Here is a 13,036-nt window from a genome sequence, read left to right on the forward strand (position 1 = left end):
CACATGTTATAACCAAGTTTCATAAAGTTTTGAGTTTTTGTTTCAGTTTTATAGGCTTTAGGTTACATGTGGCCACGGCCCTTTCCTAAATGACCTCTTGTAGCTAACCAAAGGACAAAATGCAACATATTTTTGAAAATGATTGATCTAGAGAGTCCAGAGAATATTATTGCAGTGGTTTGATCAAGACTGAACAAAAAACCAGGTGACCCAAAACATTCAAATTCGTGGACCAATTTTACGAAAAAGGCTATAACTCGGGAACAAAATGAGATATCTTCACCAAACTCAGAACTCATATGCATGTACAAAAACTTTAGTCAAATTATTATTTTTTTCCATATCTGCCACTTGGTGGCGCTACAGGATGAAAAAAAATCAAATGGCTATAACTAAGCAACCGTTGATCCAATCAACTTGAAAATTGATATGGCCCAATGTGGCACAAGTGCTCTATGAGGAATTTCACTTATCTTAAAAAACATGGCCGCCATTGGCCAAACAACTTTAAGCACCTATTTGACAAGGTTAATGGAAGTCGATCGGAACGAAACTCGGTGGGCATGTTCGACTCATTGCCCTAAAGGTCTGTAAGTATTTTGAAAGAAATTGCCCACAACATTGTCACCTCCCACAGAACACAACAAAGCGATTTGATTACAGCGCCACCTATTTTCCAAAAATGATAATGCATCATTTTACTGGAGTTTTACTGGCTGTTTCAATTACACTCTTCCAATAATTGCTTTTCTTACTCGTTGCATTTGGTCTGATGCTCCATGCCATGCTTAGCTCCTCGCTGTGGAACTTTTATTAACGATTTTCAGCCATTTCAATTACAATCATGCAATTATTAATTTCATTATTCATTGTTGCATTTGGTCTGATGCTACATATGCTTAGCTCCTGATGTTGCCGCTGGAATGCTTGGCCCCGTGATTGCTGCTTGCAGCTATATTTATTATTAGGGGCCAAGCACCGAAGGTGCGAAGGCACCTATTGTGTTTGTTGGCGTTATTATTATTATTCTTCTTCTTCCACCCCAAGTCTATGGTAGCCCATAGAACCGATTGCGGGAAAGTTGTATAATTTGGCACACTAATAGAGGACTGTCTGAACATTAACCGTAGCAAATTTGAAGTCTCTAACTCAAACTCTCTAGCGCCACCAATTGTCTAAATTTTCAAAAACTTGATGCTAATAACTCTTGAACCGTAAGCCACAAAATGAAAATTCTTTTTTCCTGTGATTCCTTGGCTCATGCCGAGTCGAATGGACACCGAAATTCAAAAATCGCAAGGCTTAGTTTTTTCGCTATCGTCAATTGTTCGTAAAACCTACTTTTTCGAACTCGTCCTAGGCCGTTGCACCGATTGTCACGAAAATTGAATCAGATAATCTTCATACCATGCTGGCAAAAAGTTATGGAATTCAAGTTTATTTCTCAAACCGTTTCCGAATAGCTCATGAACGAATTCTTCGAAAAGCACGCAAACGTGAACGTGAGGCTATATCTCCGCAACGGTTTGGCCTATTGAGACCAATCTTGGTGGGTCTTATAACAACCATTCCCTGGGACTACCTGCAGTGTTTCGGCGCTGTGCCCCCTAGTGGTCAGGAGATATGAAAAATGCATGTTTTTGCTCATAACTTCTGAACGGTTTTGCCAAAAATCACAAAAGTGGTGTCTTTAGATTCAGTGCATCATTCCGAGTCGAATGATACCGAATTTTTCCAATTCGGCCATTTTGGGCGTCGGCCATTTTGGATTTAGTTGTAAATTGCTGTATCTTAAGAATGAAGTTCCGTATCGTTTCGCAAATAATTACAAAAATGTCCGGCTCCATGCCCTGAATGTACACAAAAAAATTGGGGGCAGCGCCACCTTGTGGTCAATAGTTATAACGATTTTTTCGAAAAATGCTAATAACTTTTGCATACATTAGCCTATTGTAACAAAGCTGATGTTGATAGATTCCTTGGGTCATGCCGAGAACACCGATACCCCATTTGTCAATTTTGGCAAAATTTCCTGTCCGCCATTTTGATTCATGTTGAAAACCTACTTTTTCGAACTCCTCCTAGACCGTTGCTCAGATTTTCACCAAATTTGATTTGGATCATCTTCAGACCATGCTGGCAAAAAGTTATGGAATTTGTGTCGATACACGTAACCGTTTTCAATTAGCGTACCAACGAATTTGCTGGAAAGATGCCAAACTGCATCTGAGGCTGTATCTCTGCAAAGGTTGGAGATATTTACACAAAACTTAATATGTGACATTGTCACATCACATTGACCACGCCACATCATTTTGGTCACAGCGCCACCTATTGGTCAAGAGTAATAAACCAATCAATAACCGCTAATTATTACATTTCCAATAATGCTAATAACTTTTGATTGCATTAGCCTATTATCATGAAACATGTCTCAAAATGTTCCTTGGGACATGCCGACAACATGCATACCAATTATGTCATATTAAGCAAAACTTCCTGTCCGCCATTTTGATTCATGTTGAAAACCTTTTTTTTTTAAACTCATCCTCAACCGTTTGTCCGATTTTCACCAAAATTGAATCAGATCATCTTCAGACCGTGCTGACAAAAAGTTATGGATTTCGTGTCAATAGACGAAACCGTTTTTGTACAGCGCTGCTTCAGATGTCAGGCATCTTCACAAAATGAGTCTGAGGCTATATCTCTGCAAAGCCCATTAGTGGTCTTCCAGTGACATCTAGTGGTCGTAAATGCAATTTATCATACAACACTGTCTCTTTAACCTTTATAACTGTTATATGTTGTCTTAATTTCATTCCAAAGAAGCATACGCAATTTATGTATAATTTCACAGTCTAGATAATAGTACTGCACTGATTTTAAATAACCTAGATATGGCTGACAGTAAAAGAATAGAACAGAATTACAGACACACACAAACATGAAATGTTTAAACTAGTATATTAATACTCAATAAGCATGCTTAAACCCACACACAGATGCAAACATTTTGTTATATATATAGATAATTAAAATAAATGATGGGTGATAAAACCTATTGCAAGTCTTCTGTTTTTATGGGCTTCTATGTCATTTTTCAGGTTTCATTGCAATCATAATCTGGCATAATTATAAACATTAGATATATCTGTATGAATAAATTGGTAAACTTTGACTCAATGTGATCTGAAATGCTTGAACAGTAATATTAAATAATAGTAATATACATTTTTTCTAGATGAATCCCTCAACAAGCCCATAAACTGTAATGTTTTAGTCTTTAGTGAGCTCATTAGTGGTCTTCCGGTGACATCTAGTGGTTATAATTGCAATTTTTTATTCAACACTGGGTTTTGAAGCTTTATAAATATTACAGTGTTCTTTTTTACCTAATCTCTGTTAAATTTTGCATGATTGTTTAGAAAAAATACAGATCTAATGCATGTGTGATTATATTACCCCCTTTTTTTTTGCAGTTTAATGCCATTCACAACAGAAATCTTTTGTTTTTTAGGCCTGTTTAAATGTTATCTAACCAAAGGACAAAATACAACATATTTTTTCAAAGTTATTGATCTAGAGAGTCCTGAGAATATTACTGCAGTGGTTTGATCAAGACTGAACAAAAAACCAGGTGACCCAAAACATTCAAATTCGCGGACCAATTTTATGAAAAAGGCTATAACTCGGGAACAAAATGAGATATCTTCACCAAACTCAGAACTCATATGCATGAACAAAAACTTTAGTCAAATTATTTTTTTTCCATATCTGCCACTTGGTGGCGCTACAGGATGAAAAAAAAACTAAAATGGCTATAACTAAGCAACCGCTGATCCAATCAACTTGAAAATTGGTATGGCCCAATGTGGCATAAGTGCTCTATGAGGAATTTCACTTATCTTAAAAAACATGGCCGCCATTGGCCAAACAACTTTAAGCACCTATTTGACAAGGTTAATGGAAGTCGATCGGAACGAAACTCGGTGGGCATGTTCGACTCATTGCCCTAAAGGTCTGTAAGTATTTTGAAAGAAATTGCCCACAACATTGTCACCTCCCACAGAACACAACAAAGCAATTTGATTACAGCGCCAACTATTTTCCAAAAATGATAATGCATCATTTTACTGGAGTTTTACTGGCTGTTTCAATTACACTCTTCCAATAATTGCTTTTCTTACTCGTTGCATTTGGTCTGATGCTCCATGCCATGCTTAGCTCCTCGCTGTGGAACTTTTATTAACGATTTTCAGCCATTTCAATTACAATTATGCAATTATTAATTTCATTATTCATTGTTGCATTTGGTCTGATGCTACATATGCTTAGCTCCTGATGTTGCCGCTGGAATGCTTGGCCCCGTGATTGCTGCTTGCAGCTATATTTATTATTCTTCCTCTTCTTCCACCCCAAGTCTATGGTAGCCCATAGAACCGATTGCGGGAAAGTTGTATAATTTGGCACACTAATAGAGGACTGTCTGAACATTAACCGTAGCAAATTTGAAGTCTCTAACTCAAACTCTCTAGCGCCACCAATTGTCTAAACTTTCAAAAACTTGATGCTAATAACTCTTGAACCGTAAGCCACAAAATGAAAATTCTTTTTTCCTGTGATTCCTTGGCTCATGCCGAGTCGAATGGACACCGAAATTCAAAAATCGCAAGGTTTAGTTTTTTCGCTATCGTCAATTGTTCGTAAAACCTACTTTTTCGAACTCGTCCTAGGCCGTTGCACCGATTGTCACGAAAATTGAATCAGATAATCTTCAGACCATGCTGGCAAAAAGTTATGGAATTCAAGTTGATTTCTCAAACCGTTTCCGAATAGCTCATGAACGAATTCTTCGAAAAGCACGCAAACGTGAACGTGAGGCTATATCTCCGCAACGGTTTGGCCTATTGAGACCAATCTTGGTGGGTCTTATAACAACCATTCCCTGGGACTACCTGCAGTGTTTCGGCGCTGTGCCCCCTAGTGGTCAGGAGATATGAAAAATGCATGTTTTTGCTCCTAACTTCTGAACGGTTTTGCCAAAAATCACAAAAGTGGTGTCTTTAGATTCAGTGCATCATTCCGAGTCGAATGATACCGAATTTTCCCAATTCGGCCATTTTGGGCGTCGGCCATTTTGAATTTAGTTGTAAATTGCTGTATCTTAAGAATGAAGTTCCGTATCGTTTCGCAAATAATTACAAAAATGTCCGGCTCCATGCCCTGAATGTACACAAAAAAATTGGGGGCAGCGCCACCTTGTGGTCAATAGTTATAACGATTTTTCGAAAAATGCTAATAACTTTTGCATACATTAGCCTATTGTAACAAAACTTTTGTTGATAGATTCCTTGGGTCATGCCGAGAACACCGATACCCCATTTGTCAATTTTGGCAAAATTTCCTGTCCGCCATTTTGATTCATGTTGAAAACCTACTTTTTCGAACTCCTCCTAGACCGTTGCTCAGATTTTCACCAAATTTGATTTGGATCATCTTCAGACCATGCTGGCAAAAAGTTATGGAATTTGTGTCGATACACGTAACCGTTTTCAATTAGCGTACCAACGAATTTGCTGGAAAGATGCCAAACTGCATCTGAGGCTGTATCTCTGCAAAGGTTGGAGATATTTACACAAAACTTAATATGTGACATTGTCACATCACATTGACCACGCCACATCATTTTGGTCACAGCGCCACCTACTGGTCAAGAGTAATAAACCAATCAATAACCGCTAATTATTACATTTCCAATAATGCTAATAACTTTTGATTGCATTAGCCTATTATCATGAAACATGTCTCAAAATGTTCCTTGGGACATGCCGACAACATACATACCAATTATGTCATATTAAGCAAAACTTCCTGTCCGCCATTTTGATTCATGTTGAAAACCTTTTTTTTTTAAACTCATCCTCAACCGTTTGTCTGATTTTCACCAAAATTGAATCAGATCATCTTCAGACCGTGCTGACAAAAAGTTATGGATTTCGTGTCAATAGACGAAACCGTTTTTGTACAGCGCTGCTTCAGATGTCAGGCATCTTCACAAAATGAGTCTGAGGCTATATCTCTGCAAAGCTTTGTTGTAATTAAGCCAAACTTGTGTGTGCCATTGTCTAACATGGAGAATAGGCCCACAGACACTCACACACAGAAATGAAATGGTTCAACTATTATATGAATAATCAATAAGCATGATCACACACACACACACACACACACACACAGAGAAGTACATGCCCACACATTTTGTTGTATGTAGATATTTGAAATAAATTATAGGTGACACACAACTCACAGAAAGACTTCTTTTCTTACATTTCTATGTCAGGTTTCATTGCATTCATATTCTGACATAATAGTAAACATTTGATATACATGTATGAATAAATTGTTGAACTTTCACTCAATGTGATCTTAAATGCTTGAACAGTAATATTAAATAATAGTAATATATATTTTTCTAGATGAATCAATCATCGAGACAATGAACTGTAATGTTTTAGTCTTTAGTGAGCCCATTAGTGGTATTCCAGTGACATCTAGTGGTCGTAAATGCAATTTATCATACAACACTGTCTCTTTAACCTTTATAACTGTTATATGTTGTCTTAATTTCATTCCAAAGAAGCATACGCAATTTATGTATAATTTCACAGTCTAGATAATAGTACTGCACTGATTTTAAATAACCTAGATATGGCTGACAGTAAAAGAATAGAACAGAATTACAGACACACACAAACATGAAATGTTTAAACTACTATATTAATACTCAATAAGCATGCTTAAACCCACACACAGATGCACACATTTTGTTATATATATATAGATAATTAAAATAAATGATGGGTGATAAAACCTATTGCAAGTCTTCTGTTTTTATGGGCTTCTATGTCATTTTTCAGGTTTCATTGCAATCATAATCTGGCATAATTATAAACATTAGATATATCTGTATGAATAAATTGGTAAACTTTGACTCAATGTGATCTGAAATGCTTGAACAGTAATATTAAATAATAGTAATATACATTTTTTCTAGATGAATCCCTCAACAAGCCCATAAACTGTAATGTTTTAGTCTTTAGTGAGCTCATTAGTGGTCTTCCGGTGACATCTAGTGGTTATAATTGCAATTTTTTATTCAACACTGGGTTTTGAAGCTTTATAAATATTACAGTGTTCTTTTTTACCTAATCTCTGTTAAATTTTGCATGATTGTTTAGAAAAAATACAGATCTAATGCATGTGTGATTATATAACCCTTTTTTTTTTTGCAGTTTAATGCCATTCACAACAGAAATCTTTTGTTTTTTAGGCCATTTTAACTGTTATAGCACCAGCTATTTTCTGATCTTAATGAAACTTTGCATGCTTGGTGGGTCATCTTTCACATGTTATAACCAAGTTTCATAAAGTTTTGAGTTTTTGTTTCAGTTTTATAGGCTTTAGGTTACATGTGGCCACGGCCCTTTCCTAAATGACCTCTTATAGCTAACCAAAGGACAAAATGCAACATATTTTTGAAAATTATTGATCTAGAGAGTCCAGAGAATATTATTGCAGTGGTTTGATCAAGACTGAACAAAAAACCAGGTGACCCAAAACATTCAAATTCGTGGACCAATTTTACGAAAAAGGCTATAACTCGGGAACAAAATGAGATATCTTCACCAAACTCAGAACTCATATGCATGAACAAAAACTTTAGTCAAATTATTATTATTTTTTCCATATCTGCCACTTGGTGGCGCTACAGGATGAAAAAAAATCAAATGGCTATAACTAAGCAACCGTTGATCCAATCAACTTGAAAATTGATCTGGCCCAATGTGGCACAAGTGCTCTATGAGGAATTTCACTTATCTTAAAAAACATGGCCGCCATTGGCCAAACAACTTTAAGCACCTATTTGACAAGGTTAATGGAAGTCGATCGGAACGAAACTCGGTGGGCATGTTCGACTCATTGCCCTAAAGGTCTGTAAGTATTTTGAAAGAAATTGCCCACAACATTGTCACCTCCCACAGAACACAACAAAGCGATTTGATTACAGCGCCACCTATTTTCCAAAAATGATAATGCATCATTTTACTGGAGTTTTACTGGCTGTTTCAATTACACTCTTCCAATAATTGCTTTTCTTACTCGTTGCATTTGGTCTGATGCTCCATGCCATGCTTAGCTCCTCGCTGTGGAACTTTTATTAACGATTTTCAGCCATTTCAATTACAATCATGCAATTATTAATTTCATTATTCATTGTTGCATTTGGTCTGATGCTACATATGCTTAGCTCCTGATGTTGCCGCTGGAATGCTTGGCCCCGTGATTGCTGCTTGCAGCTATATTTATTATTCTTCTTCTTCCACCCCAAGTCTATGGTAGCCCATAGAACCGATTGCGGGAAAGTTGTATAATTTGGCACACTAATAGAGGACTGTCTGAACATTAACCGTAGCAAATTTGAAGTCTCTAACTCAAACTCTCTAGCGCCACCAATTGTCTAAACTTTCAAAAACTTGATGCTAATAACTCTTGAACCGTAAGCCACAAAATGAAAATTCTTTTTTCCTGTGATTCCTTGGCTCATGCCGAGTCGAATGGACACCGAAATTCAAAAATCGCAAGGCTTAGTTTTTTCGCTATCGTCAATTGTTCGTAAAACCTACTTTTTCGAACTCGTCCTAGGCCGTTGCACCGATTGTCACAAAAATTGAATCAGATAATCTTCAGACCATGCTGGCAAAAAGTTATGGAATTCAAGTTGATTTCTCAAACCGTTTCCGAATAGCTCATGAACGAATTCTTCGAAAAGCACGCAAACGTGAACGTGAGGCTATATCTCCGCAACGGTTTGGCCTATTGAGACCAATCTTGGTGGGTCTTATAACAACCATTCCCTGGGACTACCTGCAGTGTTTCGGCGCTGTGCCCCCTAGTGGTCAGGAGATATGAAAAATGCATGTTTTTGCTCATAACTTCTGAACGGTTTTGCCAAAAATCACAAAAGTGGTGTCTTTAGATTCAGTGCATCATTCCGAGTCGAATGACACCGAATTTTCCCAATTCGGCCATTTTGGGCGTCGGCCATTTTGGATTTAGTTGTAAATTGCTGTATCTTAAGAATGAAGTTCCGTATCGTTTCGCAAATAATTACAAAAATGTCCGGCTCCATGCCCTGAATGTACACAAAAAAATTGGGGGCAGCGCCACCTTGTGGTCAATAGTTATAACGATTTTTTCGAAAAATGCTAATAACTTTTGCATACATTAGCCTATTGTAACAAAGCTGATGTTGATAGATTCCTTGGGTCATGCCGAGAACACCGATACCCCATTTGTCAATTTTGGCAAAATTTCCTGTCCGCCATTTTGATACATGTTGAAAACCTACTTTTTCGAACTCCTCCTAGACCGTTGCTCAGATTTTCACCAAATTTGATTTGGATCATCTTCAGACCATGCTGGCAAAAAGTTATGGAATTTGTGTCGATACACGTAACCGTTTTCAATTAGCGTACCAACGAATTTGCTGGAAAGATGCCAAACTGCATCTGAGGCTGTATCTCTGCAAAGGTTGGAGATATTTACACAAAACTTAATATGTGACATTGTCACATCACATTGACCACGCCACATCATTTTGGTCACAGCGCCACCTATTGGTCAAGAGTAATAAACCAATCAATAACCGCTAATTATTACATTTCCAATAATGCTAATAACTTTTGATTGCATTAGCCTATTATCATGAAACATGTCTCAAAATGTTCCTTGGGACATGCCGACAACATACATACCAATTATGTCATATTAAGCAAAACTTCCTGTCCGCCATTTTGATTCATGTTGAAAACCTTTTTTTTTAAACTCATCCTCAACCGTTTGTCTGATTTTCACCAAAATTGAATCAGATCATCTTCAGACCGTGCTGACAAAAAGTTATGGATTTCGTGTCAATAGACGAAACCGTTTTTGTACAGCGCTGCTTCAGATGTCAGGCATCTTCACAAAATGAGTCTGAGGCTATATCTCTGCAAAGCCCATTAGTGGTCTTCCAGTGACATCTAGTGGTCGTAAATGCAATTTATCATACAACACTGTCTCTTTAACCTTCATAACTGTTATATGTTGTCTTAATTTCATTCCAAAGAAGCATACGCAATTTATGTTTAATTTCACAGTCTAGATAATAGTACTGCACTGATTTTAAATAACATAGGTATGGCTGACAGTAAAAGAATAGAACAGAATTACAGACACACACAAACATGAAATGTTTAAACTAGTATATTAATACTCAATAAGCATGCTTAAACCCACACACAGATGCACACATTTTGTTATATATATAGATAATTAAAATAAATGATAGGTGATAAAACCTATTGCAAGTCTTCTGTTTTTATGGGCTTCTATGTCATTTTTCAGGTTTCATTGCAATCATAATCTGGCATAATTATAAACATTAGATATATCTGTATGAATAAATTGGTAAACTTTGGCTCAATGTGATCTGAAATGCTTGAACAGTAATATTAAATAATAGTAATATACATTTTTTCTAGATGAATCCCTCAACAAGCCCATAAACTGTAATGTTTTAGTCTTTACTGAGCTCATTAGTGGTCTTCCGGTGACATCTAGTGGTTATAATTGCAATTTTTTATTCAACACTGGGTTTTGAAGCTTTATAAATATTACAGTGTTCTTTTTTACCTAATATCTGTTAAATTTTGCATGATTGTTTAGAAAAAATACAGATCTAATGCATGTGTGATTATATTACCCCTTTTTTTTTTTTTGCAGTTTAATGCCATTCACAACAGAAATCTTTTGTTTTTTAGGCTTGTTTAAATGTTATCTAACCAAAGGACAAAATACAACATATTTTTTCAAAGTTATTGATCTAGAGAGTCCTGAGAATATTACTGCAGTGGTTTGATCAAGACTGAACAAAAAACCAGGTGACCCAAAACATTCAAATTCATGGACCAATTTTATGAAAAAGGCTATAACTCGGGAACAAAATGAGATATCTTCACCAAACTCAGAACTCATATGCATGAACAAAAACTTTAGTCAAATTATTATTTTTTTTCCATATCTGCCACTTGGTGGCGCTACAGGATGAAAAAAAAATCAAATGGCTATAACTAAGCAACAGTTGATCCAATCAACTTGAAAATTGATATGGCCCAATGTGGCACAAGTGCTCTATGAGGAATTTCACTTATCTTAAAAAACATGGCCGCCATTGGCCAAACAACTTTAAGAACCTATTTGACAAGGTTAATAGAAGTCGATCGGAACGAAACTCGGTGGGCATGTTCGACTCATTGCCCTAAAGGTCTGTAAGTATTTTGAAAGAAATTGCCCACAACATTGTCACCTCCCACAGAACACAACAAAGCGATTTGATTACAGCGCCACATATTTTCCAAAAATGATAATGCATCATTTTACTGGAGTTTTACTGGCTGTTTCAATTACACTCTTCCAATAATTGCTTTTCTTACTCGTTGCATTTGGTCTGATGCTCCATGCCATGCTTAGCTCCTCGCTGTGGAACTTTTATTAACGATTTTCAGCCATTTCAATTACAATCATGCAATTATTAATTTCATTATTCATTGTTGCATTTGGTCTGATGCTACATATGCTTAGCTCCTGATGTTGCCGCTGGAATGCTTGGCCCCGTGATTGCTGCTTGCAGCTATATTTATTATTAGGGGCCAAGCACCGAAGGTGCGAAGGCACCTATTGTGTTTGTTGGCGTTATTAGGGGCCAAGCACCGAAGGTGCGTAGGCACCTATTGTAATCGTTGGCGTTATTAGGGGCCAAGCACCGAAGGTGCGTAGGCACCTATTGTAATCGTTGGCGTTATTATTATTATTCTTCTTCTTCTTCCGCCGCAAGTCTATGGCAGCCCATAGAACCGATTGCGGGAAAGTTGTATAATTTGGCACACTGATAGAGGACAGTCCCAACATTAACTATAGCAAATTTGAAGTCTCTATCTCCTACTCTCTAGCGCCACCACTTGTCCAAACTTTCAATGTTTGTATGCTAATAACTTTTGAACCGTAAGCCAGAAAATGGAAATTCTTTTTTCCTCTGAATCCTTGGCTCATGCCAAGTCGAATGAACCCCAAAATTCAAAAATCGCAAGGTTTAGTTTTTTCGCTATTTTTAATTATTCGAAAAACCTACTTTTTCGAACTCGTCCTAGACGGTTAGTCCGATTGCCACGAAAATTGGCTCAGATCATCTTCAGACCATGCTGGCAAAAAGTTATGGAATTCAAGTTGATTCGTCCAACTGTTGTCGAATGACACGTAAACAAATTTGACGAAAAGCACGCAAACATGCAGGTGAGGCTATATCCCGGCAACGGTTTGTCATATTGAGACCAAACTTGGCGTGTGTTATAACAAGCATGAACTGAGACTACCTGCAGTGTTTCGACACAGCGCCACCTAGTGGTCAGGAGATATGAAAAATGCATATTTTGGCTTATAACTACTGAATGGTTTGGCCAAAAATCACACAACTGGTCTCTTTAGATTCAGTGAGTCATGTCGAGTCAAATGATATCCAATTTTCCTGTGTCGGCCATTTTAGGCGTCGGCCATTTTGAATTATGATTTAAAATGCTGTATTTTTTGAACGCAGCATCGTATCGTTTCGCAAATAATTACAAAAATATTCGGCTCCATGCCCTGAAGGTACTCAAAAAGTTTGGTGGCAGCGCCACCTTGTGGCCAATAGTTATAATAAAATATCACATAAATGCTAATAACTTTTGAATAAATTAGTCTATTAAAATTAAAATGGTCTCGCTATATTCTGTGGGTCATGCCGAGAGTATTGATACCAATAATGTGAAAATTGGCCTTACTTCCTGTCCGCCATTTTGCTTAATGTTGAAAACCTACTTTTTCGAACTCCTCCTAGACCGTTAGCCCAATTTTCACCAAATTTGACGTGAATCATCTTCAGACCATGCTGGCAAAAAGT

The sequence above is a fragment of the Carassius gibelio genome, chromosome B5 (assembly GCF_023724105.1).
Source record: "Carassius gibelio isolate Cgi1373 ecotype wild population from Czech Republic chromosome B5, carGib1.2-hapl.c, whole genome shotgun sequence".
Lineage (NCBI taxonomy): Eukaryota > Metazoa > Chordata > Actinopteri > Cypriniformes > Cyprinidae > Carassius > Carassius gibelio.